Source organism: Podarcis erhardii (genome assembly GCF_964252035.2).
Source record: "Podarcis erhardii genome assembly, chromosome: 1".
Lineage (NCBI taxonomy): Eukaryota > Metazoa > Chordata > Lepidosauria > Squamata > Lacertidae > Podarcis > Podarcis erhardii.
The window spans coordinates 113,626,924-113,650,413 of NC_138497.1; the positions used below are offsets into that span (position 1 = coordinate 113,626,924).

General features: G+C 41.3%; 1 protein-coding gene and 1 long non-coding RNA gene across 2 annotated transcripts in view; one reads left to right on the forward strand and one right to left on the reverse strand.

Moving 5' to 3' along the window:
• The window catches only part of LOC309335903, a 30,629-nt gene extending 28,084 nt beyond the window's left edge, over positions 1-2,545 (forward strand). Inside the window, exon 3 of the long non-coding RNA XR_014153793.1 lies at positions 2,004-2,545. This is a non-coding gene — a long non-coding RNA (uncharacterized lncRNA). The remainder of the gene's footprint in view (positions 1-2,003) is intronic.
• A 1,341-nt stretch (positions 2,546-3,886) lies between these two features.
• ZNF804A (zinc finger protein 804A) overlaps positions 3,887-23,490 on the reverse strand; it is a 254,590-nt gene continuing 234,986 nt past the window's right edge. The window contains exon 5 of the mRNA XM_081858908.1: positions 3,887-3,898. The gene's annotated coding sequence lies outside the window, so the exon portion shown is untranslated. The remainder of the gene's footprint in view (positions 3,899-23,490) is intronic.

Below are 23,490 nucleotides of genomic sequence, written 5' to 3' on the forward strand. Positions count from 1 at the left end.
GCAAAGTGTCCACTTGACAACTACATACCCACCTACCCCATAGTAATGTGCTTCTCTCATTCAGTCTTTCTGCTATTTTGATATATTGGTAAATATAACAACAACAACTTCATTATTTATACTGGCCCGTCTGGCTGGGTTTCCCCAGCCACTCTGGGCAGCTTCCAGAAAAATATGAAAACATAATAAAACATCAAACATTAACAATTTCCTGATACAGGACTGCCTTCAGATGTCTTCTAAAAGTTTTGTAGTTCTTTACAAATGTTTTGGTGCCAGTAGTACCGTCTTACCAAACTGAGGCACTGTATAGAAGATGAGGTATTTGTTGAGTCAATTCACTTTGATGCTGCAGAACTTATACTACTTGGCACTTCAACAATCCAGGTAGAGACACTTCAACCAACTTATGAGACAGGCAGGAATTCTGTCATTCAAACAGATGGTTGGAACTGCAGGCAGCCAAGAGACCATGTTTGTTCATCAAGTGTGGGTGTTGACAGAATTTCCAAACCTCAAATCCAAATGGCTATCAGGCCTGAGTGTCTCTCCTTAAAGGGGCAGGCACACAGCCAATACACTACTCTGATATATTAACCCTTGGAACAGTTTATCTTCCATCCCTTCTGTGGGTAACAATGAAAAAAGAATACTGAACAATTTAAATTCCCTAGAGTAGTTGGTTTGGGGCTAATAATAAGTAATAGCCTGAAACCCAAAGGGAGAAATTGGACCTTAAAAATGATCTATTAAAATGCAATCCTGTAGTGTCTACTTAGAAGTAAGTCCTATTGAATTCAATGAGACTAACTCCCAGGTAAGCTGGTGTAGAATTCATAGAATCATAGACTTGTAGAGTTGGAAGGGGCTATGAGGATCATCTAGTTCAACACCCTGCAATGCAGAAATATTTCGCCCAACATAAGGCCCAAACCTACTGACTGAGCTATTGTAAACTGGCTAAGCAATAACAAGGCAGGGGTGGAGAATGAAGGTGAAAAATCAGCCTAATCCAAATCTACCGGCCGCGCACAAGCAAGGCAGAAGGTGGTGGTGATCGATACACTCTGCCTTTTTGAAATGGTTCCTCTGTTAGCTTTAAACAACAACAAAAAAACCCAATTTCCCCTCCCAATGATCTCATTAATTAGGGAGGGGCCTTGGCTCAGTGGTCAAGTAGCAGTTTTGCATGCAGAAGCTCTCAAAGTTCTGGGTTCAAGGCATATTCAGGAAAGAGTGTTGCCTGAAACCCTTCTGAGCTGCTGTCATTCAAAGTAGAAAATTCTGAGATAGATGGAACATTGATCTGATTCAGTATAAGATCCTGTGATCCCAATGGGAGAGAAACTATGGGCTTCCTCTTCTCCCATTGCTTTCCCCCATGGAAAACTACTTTTTAGCGCTCAATCAGAACAAATGGCCATTGGGGTTCCCCCGAGATTGACATTTGTTCCGATCTATTGCAAACAAATTGGAAAAGAGTGGGGCATGTGGGAAATCACTCAGACCCATGCTTTCTAGGCATGGTACAAGTGAATGAGACCTAAGTACAGTATCAGGACACATCCTCATTTGAAGGGCATTCCAAGATAACGGATCCAATACCTCCCCCAATCCACCCCTGACAGACCCTAGACCACATTCCCTGCCCTTCCTGCATGGCAGGAGGGGGAAGGACAGCCATGGAGGTGAAATTTCCGTGTGTGTGTGTGCTGTGCCTATTAAATGGCAAGAAGAAAACACTGATTTCCCTTCTCTCTCTGTGATGTCCAAATGTTCCTTTCCCTTCACAAATGGGTAGCTTTTTCAGCTTACTGGCTCATTATTCTAGGTCTCTATCAAGATGTACTTGGCAATGACTTTAGATATGGAAGGAGGTGATCTTTATGAAAAGGCACTCCTGGCTTCCATTTCCTGCCTACCAAATTTGCTCAAGAAACCAGCAGATGCTTCCGCATTTCATAAAAAGGAAGAACTTCATGGGATGTTTTCCTTCCCTCCAGGAACTGATCCAAAAGTCTGGCATTTCACTCCACAAGAGCATAACACAAAGTGGGAACTTTCTCTGAAGCACCTCAACTGGAACCGCCATATTGTCTGGGGATCTTCCAAGGCAATTGTCTTTCTCCTCCTCCGGTGAATGTTCCAAGGAGAGGTACACAGGCTGCAATTCTGACATGAAAAAGGAGTATCTTCCACACAGATTATCATCAAGCGTGCATGAGATGCTCATTTGAAATTCTCCTCTAATTGTAAAGGCCCCCTTGAGGAGAACAAATAAGCCCCACCATGTCTCCTAATCTTGCTGCACTGGTTGTAGAGTGCAGTGTTTGCTCCTAATGATGACACAAAAGCTGCTGTAAGCTTTCCTTTTGTGTCTCTCCTGCATAAATCAGCTGTTATTCAGTGATTCAGTCCTAACGGGGGAGAATCATTTTTGTGCTTTTCATTCTTTCCTCCCAGAGGGCAACAGATGTAATAACTTATTCCCTGTCTAGCACATTAGGGCTTGAAAAATTAATGCTGCGCTGCTGTGTTCTCTGCTTTTCCGCTATACTTAGAATTTAGGGTGAAAATATATTAAGTAATAAAAAGCTTATTTTAAAATTGTTAATGCACTTGTCTGTTTTAATGCCTCAGTGAATCCCCCCCCCCCACTTTCGTTCTGTGAAACAAGGATTTTAGTAGCTAATCTTCAAGAACTTCCTCTTTTCATTTGCTCCTGGTGCCTGCCGGTTGTTCTGCAAACAGACCAAGAATGAAGAGTCAAGAGACAGGATGGGTTGAACTAGGGCCTCAGTTATTACTGCAAATATCATCTTGAGGAGGGTGAATAAAGAACACAGGTAGTTGGTCTTGGTTAACTACCGTATTTTTTTGCTCTATAAGACTCACTTTTTCCCTCCTAAAAAGTAAGGGGAAATGTGTGTGCGTCTTATGGAGTGAATGCATGCTGCACTGCTATCCCAGAAGCCAGAACAGCAAGAGGGATCAGATCACTGCTTTTGCTGTGCAGCGATCCCTCTTGCTGTTCTGGCTTCTGAGATCCAGAATATTTTTTTCTTGTTTTCCTCCTCCAAAAACTAGGTGCATCTTAGGGTCTGGTGCGTCTTATAGAGCGAAAAATTTGGTAACTTAGGGAAGCCAAAACCCTGCCTGGGTCAAAGAGCATGAAAAGTCCTAACTCCATTAGCTGGACTACACCATTACCTTGAATTCGGAAGCCTTCTACCCCTTCTGGGCAAGGTTATCCTCAAGGATGCTAGAAATCAAGTGTGGTGAACCTTTGCCTCTCCTGATCTTGCTAAACTACAATACCCATTAGACCCAGCAAGCTGAGATGATGAAAGGTGTAGCTCAGCAACATCTGTAGGGCCAATGGTTCACCACATCTGCTCTATATCCTAGCTCACATTCCCACACACTGAGTAGCCCTAAAATGTTCAAAAGTGCTTAAGGGTGCTTACATGTTCTCATTCTTCCCACCCAATTAAAATTTATGCACCTCCCTGTCCATATGTGACCAGTTAAACTATTGAAATACACCAACTCCTAGCTTCTTAATGTTCAGCAGTGGCTGGCTGAAGCCTGGCATTGGTGTAAACATCCCACTGCCACACCTCAACATGTGCATCTTGTCCCTGCCCTAGCAACCAGAAAACTGCACTCTCTTGTACCAGAAGAACCACCTCCTTGCTTGTGAACCACAAAAATCCACCACTAAAATCCTGCTCAGATCCTTCCTTCATCAGATGCATGGCACAAGAGATAAGACGTTTTCCACTCAGAATATGGAACATCTCTTGAAGGTTGCCCACCTGGCTCTATTACAGGATTCTGCAAATTCTTTTTTTAAAATCCAGTGAGCTTTCATCACCTTTTCTTCTGAAAACATCTGCTGCTGCTGTGCGTTAAGCGTAGGCAGTGATTATTATGCTGATTTTTAAGGTTAATTTTGACAGGTGATTTATTGACTTACTAGTTAAGAAATCTCTGCATTTTTATAATACTATTGTTAGGCAGCCTTCATTATCTGAGGATGGAAAGTGTGAGAAATAAATGAAGAAGCAGCCTTACTGTCAATTGACAATAATCTTCTCCAAGGGTTTGAGTTAATTTTACATTGGAAGTGAATTGGTGAGAGTTGATTTTCAAACCTGCATATTCCTGGCTCATAGTCCGTATTCCCATCTACAAGGATGAGACGATATGGTAGAGCATTTCCAATGATTGTTATGTCCCTGGTGAATGCTGGGCTTTAAGTGTAGAAACAGTGTGTGGAAAAAAAAATCTTTCCCTAATATGGGATTAAGGGGAAATCGCTATTCCACACACCCTAATGCTGGGAAGAGATGCTATCCTTTCATGATGGTGGATGGAGGGAAATATATTTGCATTCTGCAGGAAGGATGAAGGTAATAACTTACTCTGCTGCTTCCCATTGATCCCTGTGGTTTTGTTTAGTGATGTCTGGAAATCATGAATTGCAGATTTGCTATCCTACTTGCAACAAGTGATACATAGCAGCTGCCTGGTTGAGTGTACAAACTCATGCGATCTGTTCACTAAAGGTATGGACAAAGATGGTTTCTAATGAATCTGGCAAAACTAATGAATAAACTACAATTGAGCCAGAGACAAATTGAGAGGCAATGCTGAAAGCTTTGGCAAAGTTTTATTTTTTATATAAATGATGCTAATAATATTCAGACTGTGCTGGCAAGATATGGCAGCATTTGAAATGTTTTATGCCTGCCAACTAACACTGGTGATTAGTGAAAAAACTTTGCATTGTGGACCTCCTGAAAAAAATATTTAAAATAACAAAAATGAAAAAGTTTTAATTTATGGCAGTGGTATATAGTTCTCTCTCTCTCTCTCTCTCTCTCTCTCTCTCTCTTTCTCTCTCTCTCTCTCTCTCTCCTTTTTTATTACTTTCTTTTGGTTAGAAATACGTTTATGCTCTTATATGTTCATGGACTTTTCTTTTTTCTTTTTTAAAAAGATGAAAACATAAAAAGCAGTAGAAAACAATTACTTGGAACAGGCTGAAATAAATTAAGTTTTTGCATAATCTGACTACTACTGTGATGGGGAAAAACAGCATATCATTAAACATGCAAATTTCAGAACAAACATTAAAAACTGAGAGGTGGTGTTAGCAAAATATGTATGGGATATTTTATATTCCTCCACTAATGATTTCAGCGACATGAACAAAAATCTAATTAGTGCCGTTTATATCAATCTTTTATTCAAGAGCTCTTTATACTATGGGTCAAGGCTTTATTTGGAACAAGAATGTCTGATGGACCAGGATTCTGGTTTAAACAGATGTACCAGTAATCCAAATGCCCAACTATCAAACTGTTTTGAACATGGTACATATTGCCCCAGTGTGTCTGCTTGGAACAGGCAGGAAATGCTGTTGTGAAACTCTGGATGAAAACAACCAGCTACTTGGGCAACTGCTATTGTCCTTAATAGAGACATTTAGAAATTGATGTCATTGCAGATAGTATGAAGGGCCCATTTCATATGTTGATGAGTGGCACTCCAGTCCCCATTGTGGAGAAACAGACAGCCATCCTCTGCCATCATGTACATAATATAATAAGAAACCAACAACAAATTATGAATGGCATGGCCTCCCACCACCACCGCTTGCTATTTCTCATGGGGCAAATCTGCTCAGGTCTCCATGAGTGTTCACATAGCAGATTATGGGTGATCTGCTACCTAAGCAGATCTCAGAGTGCAGGGATTTCCATATTTGCAATGTAACTTCTCCTCCTTCCTCTCTCTTTGTGCTCCAGCTTCCTAAATCTGCTCTGAAGCACTGGGGGGAAGCCCAGAACAGATTTAGGTGTGCAAAGAGAGGATAGGTTCATTTGAACAAGTGGATACCTCCCTACTGATGAGAGGGCATGTGCCTCTACCACAGGAATTTGAAGACTGCCTGATAAGTCCATGAAGTGGACCATATATGATCATCTAGACTGTATGATCATCTAGGCTGAAAAATGACTCCACATTTCTATGGCTCCATTTGTGTCCTACAGAAGAATGGACATTTCAAACAACTTTAAGGGGCGGGGGTAAAGATTCCCACCATAATCAATATGAGGTGGCAAATGGCCGATCAGTCTTTCCTTTAGCTTCAAAGAGCAGCAGAGCTGCAATCAGAAGAAGCAGCGGCATAGCATGGTTCTTCACTGAGAATGGCCCAACTGGGATGATGTTACTTCATGGCATAGCAACTCTGTTCAAATTAGGGTGCATTGAAGAGCACTGGGATGCATAAGAGGGAGTAGTCAGTGGTAATGCCCAGATTATGGAATGTCTTTCCCAATGAGACTTTGCAATATGATTCTTACTGTCTCTTAGGCATCAGGGGAAAACATTGTCATTCATATTGGCTTTTAAAGTGTGATACATCTGTGCAGTGCTTTTTCCCTTAAAAAAATGTTTAGGGGTACTCTCATTTTCCTACTCATATTGAAATACTCCCCCTCAATGAGGCCAAACTTACATTCACAAAATGTTCAGGGGTATGCGTACACCTGTGTCTCCGCAGAAAAAAAAGCACTTCATCTGTGAACCTTTTTCTGCCTTTTAAAAAATTCTTGGTCTTATTGGGATCGATTTTTTAAAAAAATTGTTGGATTCAACTTTTGATGAATGATGGTATATAAATAAATGAAACAAGAATGTCATTTGATCTGTTTGATGCCAAAAGCTAAAAATACTTCAGCATTACATAAAACATGGCATTCCAGTAGCATATTCTGGCACTGGTGGGAGGAGAAATACAAGGGTGTAAACATTTAGGATCTGTGTGCCGTCTGGCGTTCCTTCTCAGATCAATGTGAGAAACAAGAAAGACTACTGGAATGAAACCAGTAATGTTGCCATTCCAAGCTGTATTACTTTACAACGTAACTACAGGCAATTGCTTTGTAGAGCACTTCAGACAGACTTCTCCACCACACAGCAGAAACACGTAACATTTGCATTGTGTATGCCACTTGAAAGTAAATGTAGTTTTCTCTCCTTTAATTCATACATACAGATATATGGACATAAATATATAACAGGGACCTGGTTACTTAAGCCGACAAAATTAAATGAAACAGGAAAGTTAGCCACAGAGACAAAACAACCCAGCACATTTGACTCTTCCTGCTGTTCTGCTGGGGATTGCAATCCAACCAACTTCTTGTTGCAAAAATGTGCTTTTGTATATAGAGCATTCAGAAATCATTTTCTTAGCCTTGCACTTTCCATGAGAATGCTATGAATCACTATTTTCATTTGGAGAAGGTTATTACAGGAGTGATTTAACCAGAGAAACCCTTCCGTGTGGCCCAGAGGATTGAAAGGTTAATGGCATAATGAATTCCTATAAAACAAATACTAGACTTTTACCATCCTTCAGTCAGCAGGTGGTAAATTAGCAGGTAATAAAGTGCCCATGTAATCTGCATCCACATGCCAATAAATTATATTCAGAGGCTAGTTTTACCTGCTGCAGTTTGGTGGCATGTTATTGCATGTGTTTGGCCTCTCTGATAAAGGAGGAAAGGTACAGTGAATGAACTGGTGGCAATATTGCAGGAGCTTGGCATCTAACACTGATGTTTGCCTGATGCTACTAGATAGGCATATCTGGAATATTAGAGCAACATTCATAAATTTAATCAACATATGATTTCTGCAGGTGGCAAATATATATCCTCCCAGTCCCTTTAAACCCATGACATTTACTTTGCTATCATATTACCACTGTCGGTATTTCACACTTGTAATGGAATGGCTGCGGGTGGGGAGGGCATTCAGTTAATATGCAACAGAGATCTCTGAATGAAGAAAATGAAAATAACAGGCCACCCATTGTTTTGTAAGTTAAACATGTCGTTGAGCCATTTTGATAAGCAGGAGTGTTAATTATTGATTGAATCGGCAAGAGGTAAATAAGAGGAACGTATGTTGATTCTACCTAGCAATACGAAGAAATGCTCTATTGAAACGTGATGACATTAAGCAAATACCAATCAACATTAAAATAAATCCTCTCCATTGACTTTCTTTTTTAATCTGGAAGAAGAAAAAATTCTGCCAACTTTGAACCATAGGAGGATTTCTTACAATGAGCCATATCATGAGCTCATCACACTTAGAACGGCATGCACTAGTTGGCGTCAACTGTCTAGGGAAGGCTTACCCAATTTGGTTCCTTCCAGATGTTCTGTACCACAACTCCTCAGCATGGCCAATGATCAGCAGTGATGGGTGTTGTGGTCCAGAACATCTGGAAGGCACTGTGTTGGGGAAAGGTACTATAGTTTTACACACACACACACAGAGAGAGAGAGAGAGAGAGAGTGTGTCAGGGATACCTGGGACCTTCTGCTTATAGAAGGTTTTAGATCAGGGTGGAAGGTCCAAGGGTCAACCCCTAGCATCTCCATGGGGGACTAGGAACTCTGCCTGAAACTCTGGGAAGCCACTGCTGGTCAGGTTAGTGAACTAGATGAACTTCTGGTTTGACTCAGAATAAGACAGCCTCCTGCCTTCCAAAGGATATGCTCTACCACTGAACTTCACCTTATTAAAACATTAATTCAAGTGAACAAGAATGTACAGAGCTGTGCCAAGCATTCTAATTTTGCAATTCTCTCCAGCAGCACATCCTTTGCAACCCAACGTATTACCCAAAAAGTACTACGCTTGCCAAGATTTCATGTTGTTTCAGTGCTATGCAGTCTCATCCCCCCCCCCCAGACCTCAGCTTTTCTTCTGGCACGCCTTACTTGACCCACACTGCTGTTGGCTATGATGACCTATGTGTTTTCTCTACAAGCATCCAGATGCCATGTAAACATTGGGGAAGGGACAAAGCTCAGCAGAGAGCACATGCTTTGCATGGAAAATCTCCCTGTCTGAAATCCTGAGAAGCCACTGCCAGGCAGCACTGATGGTAGTGAGCTAAATGGACCAATAGGCACAGTCCTATGCCATTGTATCAAAGGTGGCTTTTTGATGTCATCATATGAGTCACAACCATAGCTGACAGCATTAAACACCCATGAGAACATATGATGCCCAGGGCCATGGGAGGAAAAGAAGGAGGAAAACAGCACCATGAAGGACAGGGGGATAATGCAAACTAATAATGAGTGTTATGAGCTAGGATTAGGGAGATCTAATCCTCACTCATCTATGAAGCTCACTGAGTGAGCATGGGCAAGTTGTTAACTTTCAATCAAACTCAACGCATGGGTCTATACAGAGGATAAAAGGAGGGTGGTAGTGAACTTGCATGCCACTCTGAGCTTGTTGGGGTGGAAACAGGAGGAAAAATGAATAAATGAAGATAATAGATAAAAGGAATATAGTTGCAAGTTTATAGCATATATAAAACCACAACGGGTTGAGCTCCCGTTGCTCAGTCCCTGCTCCTGCCAACCTAGCAGTTCGAAAGCATGTCAAAGTGTAAGTAGATAAATAGGTACTGCTCCAGCGGGAAGGTAAACGGCTTTTCCGTGCGCTGCTCTGGTTCACCAGAAGCGGCTTAGTCATGCTGGCCTCATGACCTGGAAGCTGTACGCCGGCTCGCTCGGCCAATAAAGTGAGATGAATGCCACAACCCCAGAGTCGGCCACGACTGGACCTAATGGTCAGGGGTCCCTTTCCCTTTACCTTTTATGCAATGTGTGGGCTGATGATTTTTTCTTGCTCTAGACGAGGGTTTCCTAAACTTGGGTCCTCATCTGTTTTTGGGCTACAACTTCCACCATTCCTAGCTAGTAGACCAGTGGTCAGGGGTGATGGGAATTGTAGTCCAAAAACAGATGGAGACTGAAGTTTGGGAAACCCTGCTCTAGACAATTCTTTACCCTCAAAGGTTTCTGTGTGTCCAGCATAATGATGAGTGCCTTCTTCTGAGCATTTGAGGCTTTACTCTTCACCCTCCCTTAATTCAAAAGGGAGTTTGGCCATCAAGATTTATATCTTGATAACCTCTTATCACTGAATAATTATCTCTGCTGCTGGCAGGAGTGCCAGCAGTCGATGTCTAGTCTGCTATTTCCTCCCTGGAAGTCCCCTCCAAAATTTAGACTCTTCCGGAGAACTTGGGTGCCTTTAACAATTGCACAGAAGCAAGGCTCTGCCTGAATCTTTTGTTGTCAGTGTGTCATTGTGACCTGGTAATTTAAGAAAGTGATGCTGGTGAAGAAAAGGTGGAAGCAGATGGGGTGATTTTCACCTATTGTGAATTGGACTAAACTAGCCAATGCTTTGGCTGCAACCTCAGCAGTACTTCAGGAAAGTGTTCACATACTTACTGAATGTGCACAACCTCTGATTGAAAACACTTCCTCTGTGCAGGGCTAAAATTAGAAACAACTGGGTTGTTTTTTCTTTCAGGAACGGGACATGTCCCTTTGAGTTGAATTAACCAAGCAGTGAACGACAAGGAAGGGCTTTATCGCAATGCTGTTTAGAATTAACAGCTGCTATTCTTAAACTCTTACTGTGATTCTGAAGAACAGCAAACACATTCCAAGCTTTTGTCCTCCTCTCTTCATTGTAAACCTCATTCCCCACCACTCCAGCCTTAGCAATTGAGTTATCTACTCCAGGCACTTATCGGGCCTCTTTACTGGAGAATCCAAGCACTTCACAATCTTTAATGCAGTTATCTATAAAGCAGCTCTGTGAGGGGGAAAAAAGACAAAACAGGACAATTGCTTCTGTTTTATAGAGCCAGAGCAAAGAAGCAAAGGCCACCCCCCCACACACACTGCATTGAGAGCCACAGTCTAAAGAGTTCCCCACCACCCCCAAGGCTATTGCAAGCCCATGGCTATCTTTGTAAAACCAGACCTTGAGTGATCTAATCAGACAAAGATAGAGCAAGATTACCGGAAGCATTTAAATAGCAATGGAATTGGTGCTTGCAGCTGACAACACAATTCCATCTAGATACTTTAAGGTCATTCCTATTGATATCAGTAGGCATTGCTCACATGTAGCTGTGCAGAGGGCTTTGTGTCTACTAGTGCTTTCCCACCAATGAAAGGCTGTTTATTTTTATGTATATATAAAAATTTTTATTAGTTTTTTAACATACCATTTTCAACAATAATTAAACATAGTTTTACATCTTATTCAATTGTTTTTTTGAATTCCATCAGTCCTGTCTGAAAATTTTCCAATCTAATCTCTTAGTATGCATTTCTTATTTTCCCTATTACATTTCAAACTCATAACCAATATCTCTATCTTTTTCTATTTTGTAACACTTCGTATATTTCTCCTTACAAAACTTCTTGTAGTCCTACTAGCGTAATTTGTTGATTACAGTTGCTCTTCAAATAATTCATATACTTCTTCCAATCTTCTGTAAATCACTGGTCCTGCAGGTTTCAAATCCTTCCTGTCATTATGTCCAATTCTGCATAGTCCATTAATTTCATCTGCCATTCTTCTTTCATCGGAATTTCTTCTTGTTTCCATTTCTGGGCTAACAGTACTCTTGCTGCTGTTGTTGCATATAAGAACAATTTAACATCTTGCCTATTAATGTCTTGGCCTATAAGACCAAGTAAAAATGCTTCTGGTTTTTTTAAGAATGTATATTTCAACATCTTTTTCATCTCATTATATATCATTTCCCAGAAGTTCTTTATTTTCTTACATTCCCACCACATATGATAAAGTGTTCCTTCTTTTTCTTTACATTTCCAACATTTATTATTTGTCTTATACATTTTAGCTAATTTCATTGATGTAATATACCATCTATACAGCATTTTCATCATATTCTCTTTCAAAGCATTACAGGCTGTAAATTTTATCCTTTCATTCCACAACCTTTCCCATTCTTTAAGCTGTATATTATATCCAAAGTCTTTTGCCCAGTGTATCATTACCGATTTCACTTCCGAGGAAAGGCTGTTTAATCCACTGGAGGCTTCCATTTGCTGAACTGGGAGGGAGTCTACTCCCTCCTTCACCCCCTTAGCATCTTCTGCTATTTCCCACACTATTTTGAAGGATTTCCCACCCTTCTTAAACAGATTGTGAGTTTCAGGGGGCTGCAGGGTGGGGGAGACTAAGCAAAAGTCCCTTCTCTTCCTGTTCCATTGATAGAAGCCTTTGCTGGATCAACGTGTCTTTTTGTTTTTCCACAAGGGATACCGCTGGATACATTGGTTGTTTTGATTCTGCTGTTGATTCTTGTTTCTTGTTCTATAATTTCATTGTATTTTAATGAGATGGCAAATCAAGAGGAGGCATATACATCTTTAAAATGAATGCGTAATCAAAAATAAATTCAATACAATTGCAATTATTAGTATTAGAATTATTACTATTTATTCGCTACGCTGGAACCTTGAAGTCAACCCTAGCCTTTGCTTCAAAAGGCAGGTCATAAAATAATAATGGTTTAAAAATACTCCTTAGTGAAGATATTCTCCTTCCTTTTCATGGGAGTCTCATAATGTATTTCTGAAAATCAAAGGTGACATTTTTAAAGCACTTGGGTTGTAAGTCGACTTATGTCTTTCAAGATGTAACATCCAAAAGAAGGATGGCAACTTCTGGCCACATACATAAACAAACAAACAAACAAATTTCCCAGTAATTGTATGGTATTTTACAAAACTTGATAGCAGGCGACATTGTATTGCAATGCAGGTTGCGTGCCACCCCCAATCTCTGCCAAGCGGTAGCAAGATTCCAAGGGGTTCCAGTCGCTCACCTCAAGTTATGTTTCCATTGGGAAAAGTGAGGCATAGTGGAGGTTAGCGTCTTTAGGAAACATGGTTTATTTTATACATATTTACACTTAAAGTCTTCAATGGAGATGGTGCAGAACATTATACCTCTCATTGCCCCCTCATAGCTTCAGCAAGCTTGGGTCCAAAGCAGCAGTCAGTCGGGGCACCCAGTCTCTTGGTGCAGCCTCTTCCAGCCAGTGCCAGATGGGTTTCCTCCTTCTTGTTCCCTGAACACCTTTAGATCCCCCAAATGACCCATTTTTCTGTGCCATCACACAGACCTCCACCATCACTTTGACAACCTCCCAAATCTCCTGCCTATGTCTGCTTCTTGGAACAGGGGAGAAAGGAAGATTATTTATTTTTTGCATTGCCATTTGCCCTTAATGGCTCAGTACCAGACTCCCTCAATGGCTCTGCATTTAAGTAGCCCAGCCAGGCTGGTTTGCTAAGCTAACTCAATAATTTTTTTGTCTGGTACAGTTCTGCAGCTTGTATTTCCTCTTCATATCCCAAATATTATCTAAATATTACTGTGTATTACTTTCTACCATTCACTAACAGACTCTGGTACCCTAGCTCTATGGCAATATGGAAAATGCATACGTTGTCCTGTTTTTTCTCAGAAAAGGCACTCTCATTACTGTTTCCCACCAGAGGACAGTATCTCAGTATACTTGTTTTAATTTTCTTTTTCAATCCTTCATTAAAAATATATATATCAAGGGAATATAAATATATGTGCATGGTTTACAGAAGCAGAAAACAGTCCTTTGGGAATGGAATCACAGTCTGGGAGCGTCCTTCCTCAGTACAACATAGGAATGCAGGAAACTCCCAGAGTGGTGGGGGCTACCCAGTCAGATGGGTGGGGTACTACTACTATTACTAATGTCAGAACATTGGTCTATCTTGCTCAGTACTGTCTACACTGATTGGACTGAGGGGGACTGGACTGAGGAGGATTGGTGGAGACTGTCAGGAGTTCAGCCTACACTTGAGGAGGACCCTGGCAGAGACACATGCCTGACTGGCATGTTCTCTCCCTCCTGGTCTTTCGTTCGGGAGCTTCAAAAGCTTTTTTTCTGCCCGAACATCACAGTGACTGATGCCAACTGACACCGGCACACTTAGGGATCTGCAGAGTTTGCGCAGTCGTGTAACAGACCTCAGCAAATTAGCATTTTGGCTAATCTACTTTATTTACATATAAACACACACGGAGCACTGCAACATGGCTCCCTCTCTCTCTAGCATCAGACAGCAAAGAGAAAAAGAACAAGGGACAATAGTCCCACTTCACGGAACACAGTAACACAAACATCCTGCCTCCATCACTTCCCACTCTGTGGAGTCAAAACATATACCGTCATGTGAAAGACAACAATCCCATGACTGCAATCATGGAGCAGGAATTCTAACAGAGACTGCCTCGCCCTCCTCCACCTCCTCCTCCTGAACCTTCCAGAGAAGAGGAAGACAGTATAGATTTACAACAGTGGTTTGCAGAAGGTCACAACTCGGAGCTAGAAGAAGGGCAAAACTGAGAGGTAATGGAAGAAGGGGGGGGGAGCAGAGCCGGAGCAGCTGGCTGACATGTTCTCATTAGAAAGCATTCCAGATTTCCACCCCCTTCTCCCAGAACCTGGCGAGCCATGAAAATAGGAGAGTAAAGAGCACTTGGAGCAACACCATTACTCCTAGAGGCAGCATTTCTAAGCCTCTCTCTGTGAATATTGAATGAACGACTTGGTAAGAGCAACCTGCCTTGGGGGTGGGGCGAGGATCAGATTCCCTGAAGCCTGACACCGGCAGTGGCTGTACAGGGTTTCAGACAGGGCACTATCTCAGCCGTACCTGGAGATGCCAGATATTGAAACTGGATCCTTCTGCATTCAGAGTAGATGCTGTACTACTGAGCTATGGTCTTGTTCCTCATATTTACTATATATTCCCCTGCTCCAAATGCACTCTTAGGCTGCAATCCAAACCTAGAAACATAGAATTGAAGTGATCCTGAGGGTCATCTTGTCCAACCCTCTGCAATGCAGGTTCAAGCCATCGCTTGGTGGGCTTGAACCACCAACCTTCTGGTTAACAGCCAGACGTACTGACCCAGCCTCATTAAATACACTGGGACTTACTTATGAATAGACATGGCTAGGTTTGCCATTTTAGACGGTAGACAAAGATGTTTTTTTTCTGCTAATGCCTTCATTTCAGACTTTCTACATGGAGAACAAAAAAGTGTCAGAGAACCATAGGTTCTCCTCCTACAGGAAATGAAGCATTACATATTATTAACAATAATGGGGTTATTACATGGGTAAGATATGAGAATCAAGTGCACATTTTATTTTAATACATTCATGGTCGCAGCTTGGATTCTATCAGCGGGGACGGAAGAAACCTCCACTTCCCTTCATGCAACCATGAATTTTTAAAAGGAATCACACAGCCTCTTAAATTAGATACAAGGGCTCAGAACAAAGTGCTGTTCCAGCTCTCCTGGCTTGAAATCCTGCCCTCATACAAACATACACGATGCTTAGACATGATCTCCTGGATGCCTGTGCTCGTCCCCATCTGTTGCAATGGCATGGTGCCTGCCAGCTATGCTTGGGTGCCAAGCAAATGAGTTGAGATGGGTTCTTTACATATGGCATATCTCTGATAGGAAGTTCCTCCTGTATGATTTGGAGTCAAATTGCCAGTGAAATTTCATCCAAAGCAACATTTAGGGAGGAAAGGTAAAGTGTGCCCAGAAGTATTTCCAAGAAAGCTTACTGAGCAAAATTGCATGTGTGCGCATGCTCGCACCCAGCCGCATTTCTAGCTGCCCATGGGTTTTACCTAGATCAAAATTCAGAACAGATTCAGAGGTTACTCCTCAAAAGTGGGGTGGGGGGTGGAAGAGTTTTGGGGAAAGCCCAGAAGCAATTTGATTAAAGCTAGCAAAGACTTTTCAGGAGGGTTTCACATATCTCTGGTTTGGCACATGCTTACAGATGTGGATTTAAGCTAGCCCAGTGTTCAGACACACACACACACCCCACTGCTGCAATAAATAAATAAACCAACCATCTAGACAATAAGCATTGTTAATTGAATGAGCCCATCTCTTTAAAGCCCATTCCAAAAATGGCAGAACTCTTTCCCCTTCTCTGTGCCATACAGGGGACCAACTGTAGTGTTTGTCACATGTTGCTACTGCCAATTTTTTTCCTGAGCAGGCACAAAGGCAGCTGCTAACATCATCTGCTGTCAAGACAAGACTACAGTCAGAAGAGAGCTGAGTTTAAGTGTGCCTGAGGAATTTTGTGCATTCCCATACAAATGGAACTGAGCCCCTGAGCCTCTTAAACTAATGAAATTCATTGGCTTTCACATCTCTCCAAATGTTGTGTCACAGTTCTCAGCTAAACATACAGTGGGACCTTGGGTTACAGACACTTCAGGTTACAGACTCCACTAACCCAGAAATAGTACCTCGGTTTAAGAACTTTGCTTCAGGATGAGAACAGAAATCACGTGGCGGTGGCGTGGGGGCAGCAGGAGGTCCCATTAGCTAAAGTGGTACCTCAGGTTAAGAACAGTTTCAGGTTAAGAACAGACCTCCAGAATGAATTCAGTTCTTAACCCGAGGTACCACTGTATATGTGTGTGCATATGTGCCACACACACACACACACACGTGTATACACACAGAGACACGCAGAGAGACATTTCAGAATGTTAATATGAGATAAAATACATTTGGAAATATGTATTCTTAGATGAAATCCATCATAGAAAAGCGTACTTAGGAAAAAAACGTGTTCTTAATTCCATATTTAAATGCACACTTTCATGTATTATTATTTTTTTAAAAATTGAAGTGGAAACAAGATGGAATGGACATATGAGTGTGCACGTGTGAAAGTGATAATGACTGGAAAAAGCATTTCCATTATTTGCCATCACTGCCTACTCACTCACCCAAAGTGGGTGAGCTCATGAACAAGCAGCAATTGGGACTTGGAACAGCTGCTATTGATGCTTGCTCCTCTGCAGTTGCAATGGAGGATGGTAGATAAGTGGCAGGGCACATGCTTTGTATGTTGAGGATCACAGGAAAGGATCTCAGGTAGCTGCACTGGAAAGATCTACCCTGGAATCCCTGGACAGCTGCTGCTGTCAGTGCAGACATGGTTACATAGTCCGGTTCAGTTCAGCTGTTTCATTCAGTCAAAAATTTGCCCTTCTTCCTATGAAATTGTCTGCTGATATTAAATACACACAGGTAGGCAGAGTGCTCGGAATTTTATATATTGAAACTTTATATGCCAAATTCAATCCTGGTAAGGTTTTTGTTGTTCTCTCCCCTCCCCTTTCCTCCAAACTAGGCTGTAATTCAATTTAACCTATCACCTTTTATGTGCTAGGAATATTATTGTATTCACAGCTTATGTGGTAGGAATGAATATGCTTGCATTATTCATTGTTCTCTCACCTTAAGAAAAGGTAAGGAAAAAGCAGGTCTGTTGAGTGGGAAGAATCCACTACTGTTAACTTGCAGGTAGTCACTCTCTTCCGCTACCCTGATTTGGTTGGTGGAGACTGTTGCCACAATGCTAGTCCCAGAAAATGACAAGTTGGGTGTGAGCTGTGCATGGATGAATGGGGAGAGAAATCAGAATGACTCTATGAAGTCCAGATCATGATCAGGAGAGCCAACAAATAGGTCTGCTGCAGGAGCTAAGCAGATCTGCCCCCGAAAGATTCCTAGATAAGAAACTTGTCTGTGAATCATATGCATTCCTAGGCAACACTGAATACCACTGATTTCCTATAGCTCATGTATCATCTCCATAATTCATAAGGATGGGGACAGGCATTTGAAGTCCCTAATAAGGCACATGGCACTCCATCATACTCCTTGATATGCTAAGTGGCTTTGCATACAGGAAGTTCCAGGTTGAATTCCTTGCATCCCTAGGCATTGCTGGGGAAACCCCTACCTGAGACCCTGGAGAGCTGCTGTCAGTCAGTGTAGACAGTATAGGTAAAGGGACCCCTGACCATTAGGTCCAGTCGTGACCAACTCTGGGGTTGCAGCGCTCATCTCGCTTTATTGGCCGAGGGAGCCGGCGTACAGCTTCCGGGTCATGTGGCCAGCATGACTAAGCTGCTTCTGGCGAACCAGAGCAGTGCACGGAAATGCCGTTTACCTTCCCGCTGGAGCGGTACCTATTTATCTACTTGCACTTTGGCGTGCTTTCGAACTGCTAGGTTGGCAGGAGGTAGACAGTACACTGGTGGACAATTGGTTTTCCTTGGCATAAGGCAGGTCCCTGTGTTCTTTAAAAAGAAATGAAAAGAAATCTGATGGCTTTTCTGCTGACAAGTTTTGCCCTCTGGCATCAGCCCTCCAACTCATTTGAGTTTTTCAAGTCTATCTTTCAATCAACCTGTAATACAGGGAAGTGTTTATTTTCCCTAAAAATAGCTGAGATGCAGTGACAGAAGATTTCCAAGGCTGCCCAGGGAATTTGTGCCTGAGATGAGATTTGAACCTAGAACTTCTTGGATCACAGCTCTTGGCTGCTGTGCCACATCACCATCCAAAATTATGGTAGTTTTATATTGCTGATTTTAACTGCTTTCTGTAATATGTCACAGTCCTGTTTAAAAATGTACAATAATAATAATAATAATAATAATAATAATAATAATAATAATAATAATTTGTTGTGAGCTACCCTAGTTTCCCATTGAAGAGGAGAGGTGGACTGTAAAGGAATGAATGTGATTCTCTTCTCATGCTTCTAATACCTCTTTATCTGCAGCAGCACAAATTCCTGCTTATGATTTGGTAGCAAAAGTAGCTTGTCACAATCTGGGTGCCCAGGGCATTAGATAAGTCTATATAGTTTTATTGGACTAGGCTATTATCTGCATGGAAGCATGCAGACTTTTAACTTGCAATAGGTGCTTCATCAAGAAGAGCAGCAAGTTTATTTCTTTTCAGAACTTTGGCTCCCTGGATTTTAAAGCCTCTTGGAAAGAACTATAAGAACAGCTGATGACAAGATGAGACTAAGTCTTTCTAGCTTTGCTTCCCCAGTCAGATGCTTCTAAGAAGCTCACAAACAAGATTGGAGCTATTAGTCTTATTTCATTTCTTGCTTTCAGAAATGTAGTTTTTGTCCATAAGCTGCCTTGAAACCCATCAGGGGAAAAGGTGGGGAATAATAATAATAATAATAATAATAATAATAATAATAATAATATACTTCTGTACGTAGAACTATCAAACTATCAATGACCAAGATCAATGATAGACTTACCATCAACCAATTTGCCAAATCCATGGTCAAAACTCTCTCACACACAGTTTCCTGGAAATCTAAAACCCTTTTCTATGCTTAGTGGAGCTGCTTTTTCTGTAGAGCTTTCCACCTGGAATGGCTTGGGAGTGATTCCACATCACATCATCTTACATTGTGCTATTCCCAAGGCATTCTGGGAACACATAGCTGGTGGGAAGAAGCAGACAAAGGCTGATGCCATGTCCTGATGGAGGTTCACTAGAATGTCTTTGGAGCCATGTGATGCAACATGATGTCACTCCCATGGTGCTCCAGGAAGTGCAGTCAACTGGTAGGCTTGCCATACATCAGGAAAATTTTTGACATGTCCTGTTTCTTGGGTGTAAAAATGGCGTCAGGGGGAAATTTTGCCAAATCGGCAAAATGTCAGGGAAAACTGCGATGGAAAAAGCAGTGGAATTAGCTCACTATTTTGGTGGTTTCCTAAAAGCTCAACAACTTTGCAGGTGTCAGGAATTTTACTTTTTGAAATACGGCAACCCTACCAACAGGAAGCAGGGCATTGTGAGATTTTTTTAAAGTTTAAAACCAAGGGGGGAAATAGAAAATCCCACTGAAACCTTGTATAGTGAATGTTTCTTCCCTTTTATAGAATTTTGGAGAATTTCTCACCCTCCACTCAGTTGGCCCAGTATACCTGAAGGAGCGTCTCTACCCCCATCATTCAACCCGGACACTGAGGTCCAGCTCTGAGGGCCTTCTGACAGTTCCCTCACTGCGAGAAGTGATGTTACAGGGAACCAGGCAGAGGGCCTTCTCAGTAGTGGCGCCCACCCTGTGGAACGCCCTCCCACCAGATGTCAAGGAAATAAACAACTATCTGATGTTTAGAAGACATCTGAAAGCAGCCCTGTTTAGAAAAGTTTTTAATGACTGATGTTTTAATGTATTTTTATGTTTTGCTGGAAGCCACCCAGAATGGCTGGGGAAACCCAGCCAGATGGGCGGGGTATAAATAATAAATAATACATTATTATTATTATTATTATTATTATTATTAGGCTTTTGTTTCTCCCTCATCCCCAACATTATTTTTTTAAAAATCCTCCTCCTCTTTCATTTTAATGCTATCTTAAGCTAGCAGGCCATCACCAAATCTTGAAGCAACAGATTCCATAAGTTAATTATGCCTTCTGGGGGGAAGAATTTTCTTTGGTCTGTACTGAACCTAATGCCAATCAATTTCATCGAATGACTCCGAGATCTAGTATAACGACAAAGGCAGAAAAGTGTGGAACTTACTAATCAATTACCCAAATCTTACAGCTAATGAATTCTCTAGGAAAAATACGAAGCATTGCACAGATCCTCTTTCCGTATAGCTACAGCATGGAGAAGAATTGAGAAGGAAACATTTTAATTATGTTTTGTTACCAATTCTAATGATTCTATTGTTGACTCTCTTGTTTGAGGAAATGAAAGCTCAATGCCAAATATTTAAGTTGAGCAGAAATGAAGTTGAGCAAAAGCTATTAACAGAAAGTAATAATGTAATATAGTGATTTTTTTTTTAAAAAAAAATTTTGCTTGGCTGATAAAGAGAAGGTGATGGAAAGGTATTTTTCCCCCCTTTTGCCGAATCATATACCCAGGTGCTTTATTTACGGAATCAAATGAACACATCAATTTGTTATGTATGTAGCTAGAGGAACATTGGGCATATGGAACAAAGGGCCCATGGGAGAAGAATCTCACTCACCTAGGAAAAAAAAAAGAGTGCTAATAGAGTAATTTGTTAATTATGAATTCCAAATTGTCCACCAAGGCTATTCATTTCTAAATTATCACTTCCTAGAATTGAACAAGATCCTGCGCAAAAAAAAAAAGTAATTAGAGTTGCACTTTTTTTTGCTTATGTCTCAGTTGCTTTTGAGAGCAATCAATTTGACAACTATCCCAAGAGCTACCTCAGCAGCAGATGGTCTGTACACTCAGGTCTATCACTACAGAGCACCAACAACACAAAAGATAAAACAATTTCACGCTTGTCATTAAGTCCCGGAGATACAGTGCTATACTGAATTATTTTCAAATTAAGCTGCTTACCTTCTATGGAACAGAGCAGAGGGGGGAACCTAAGAAAACATTCATTCATTGATAACATCATGATATAAGGGTCCCTTGTAAAGAAGCAGGGATGGGGGAGACATGGGTTAAGTTCTCATTTCCATGCAAACCCAACTAATTCACATTTTTTTGGAACAACACGTAAGCAGAAACACAGCTATCCTTTGAAATCCATACTTCTCCAATCGTTGTGATGCAGTTCTATAACCTTAAAATGCCTTTATTGGGATAAAATGCCCACACACAAGCATATACACTATATTATTGGAAATAATGTGCAATACTGTATTATGGGAAATTGCTCAAATGTGTATATTGGGGGCAGTGCTGTCTGTTCATTTTTAAAAAATAAATAAATCACCAGCTCATGTGGAAATTGGACGAACTGAACATTTAGGAATTGAGAAACAGAGAAAAACCAAAATGGACAAATTTGTCCTTTCCTAGCACACATGCATGCACGCGCGCGCACGCCCCCCCATAAAATAACCCCAGAGCAGGACACTATATAATAAAGCATAACACACAATCAGGCATAAGTTAGACAAAACATCATTACATTCCCTATGCCCCACTGCACAGCTTGCGTCCCGTTTCACATTAGAATAAACTCTGTCTGTGCAATCATGAATTACAGGGCAATCCTACCCAGGTCTGCTCAGAAGTAAATCCCATTAAATTTAATGTGGCTTACTCCCAAATAAATGGGCATAGGATTGCAGTCTGATTGTTTTGATCTCTGAAAACACTTTAAGCTGTCCTTCTCTGACAGCCAGTTTTACTGAATCATTTATTGTTGCCCAGTTTATTGCAGCTCTTAGCTTATAGCTTACACACTACCTACCTACCTAGACAGATAAGCAGCTATCTGAATGATTAATTAATATGCCAAAATAATACTAAACCTGGTGCAAATACTATATTATACTAACCACTACAGGTGGGTGTTTTTCCAGTCAATTATACTTTTGCATATCTTTATTTTGTCCTGTTTCCACATTATTCTGCCCTTTTTTAAAAAAAAAAAAATACAAACTACATTTTTTTAAAAAATCACTTTTAAATATATATTTAAATGCACCTCACTATATATTTTCTCTCAAAAGATACCTGTGACAACACACATTAGAACATACTTTCTCTCAAAATACACATACCTACATGTATCTGCTCCCAAAATACAAAAGACACTTATTTGAGCTGCGTTGAAACATAGCAGAAGGAGAATAATAGAGCCTTCTGACCAGGAGGACAACAGGCTTCCAACCATTGCAAACTCACAGTGGCTCACTCTGTTCCTGCCCTTTGTACATTCTAGTTCACTCTTGACCTTTGTACCTCTTTGTCTATGCTTCCAAGGGTAGGGAAATCAAGGGCAGCAATGGCTGGCAATGAATTCATTTGAAGGATATTCAGAGGAATAGTAGGAAAGCAACCTCTTTCCAAAAATGTGCCAGACACATTCATTATGACATGGAGAAATTGGGTCAACGTGCCCTCCAAAGGTACACTTTTATACAGTAGTGACCCAGGTGGTGCGATGGACTTGGACAGGGTTGGTGCAGGGCAGGACAAGGCAAGGTGATGGTGAGGTCAAACCTGTGCAGGCTCACCAGTGGAGCCAATCCAGTGCTCCCATTAGTATGTCTCTACAGCACCAACCTTACTGGCACCCTTCCTTGCCCTTCCTCCTCCAATTCTGCCCAGGAGAACAATGCCAGAAGTGTTATGTACTGAAGTTCTCACCCTGGGCCAGCAGGGGGATACTGTAGATAGTTATGCAAATAAAGGATCGAAAGTGACGTTCAGTGATTGGATAGTTTTAGAAAATTGTTACAGTTACATTGTACTGGAGCTCTATATAAGCAGGCTGACTGAGCCCTTCAGTTCAGTTCTGTTCTGGCCTCTGAATAAACAAGAGCTGTTTGAAGAATCACTGTGTCGTCTGATATGTTTCCCCGCAACTTAACAAGAAGTTCTGCAGTTCTGCCACCTCATGAATCATTACATTGCATAGCAATGGCATCAGGCAGCAATGTGCCAAGAATCAGTATTGTTGCAAGTTTGCTCTGTGCCAGAGAACAAATGAGTGGGACCCATCCCTTGCCTTACTGGTAGTGAAAAGGACAACAGAGGGTGAGATGGGCTAGAAGCAGGCAGAAGACAGAGAGTCAGAGCCATGCTTGATTTCTGCTTGAATCCAAGGTTGTGACCGTGGGAGAAGCAAGACCTTTTGGGGTGTTGTTGTGAGCCCTTCCATG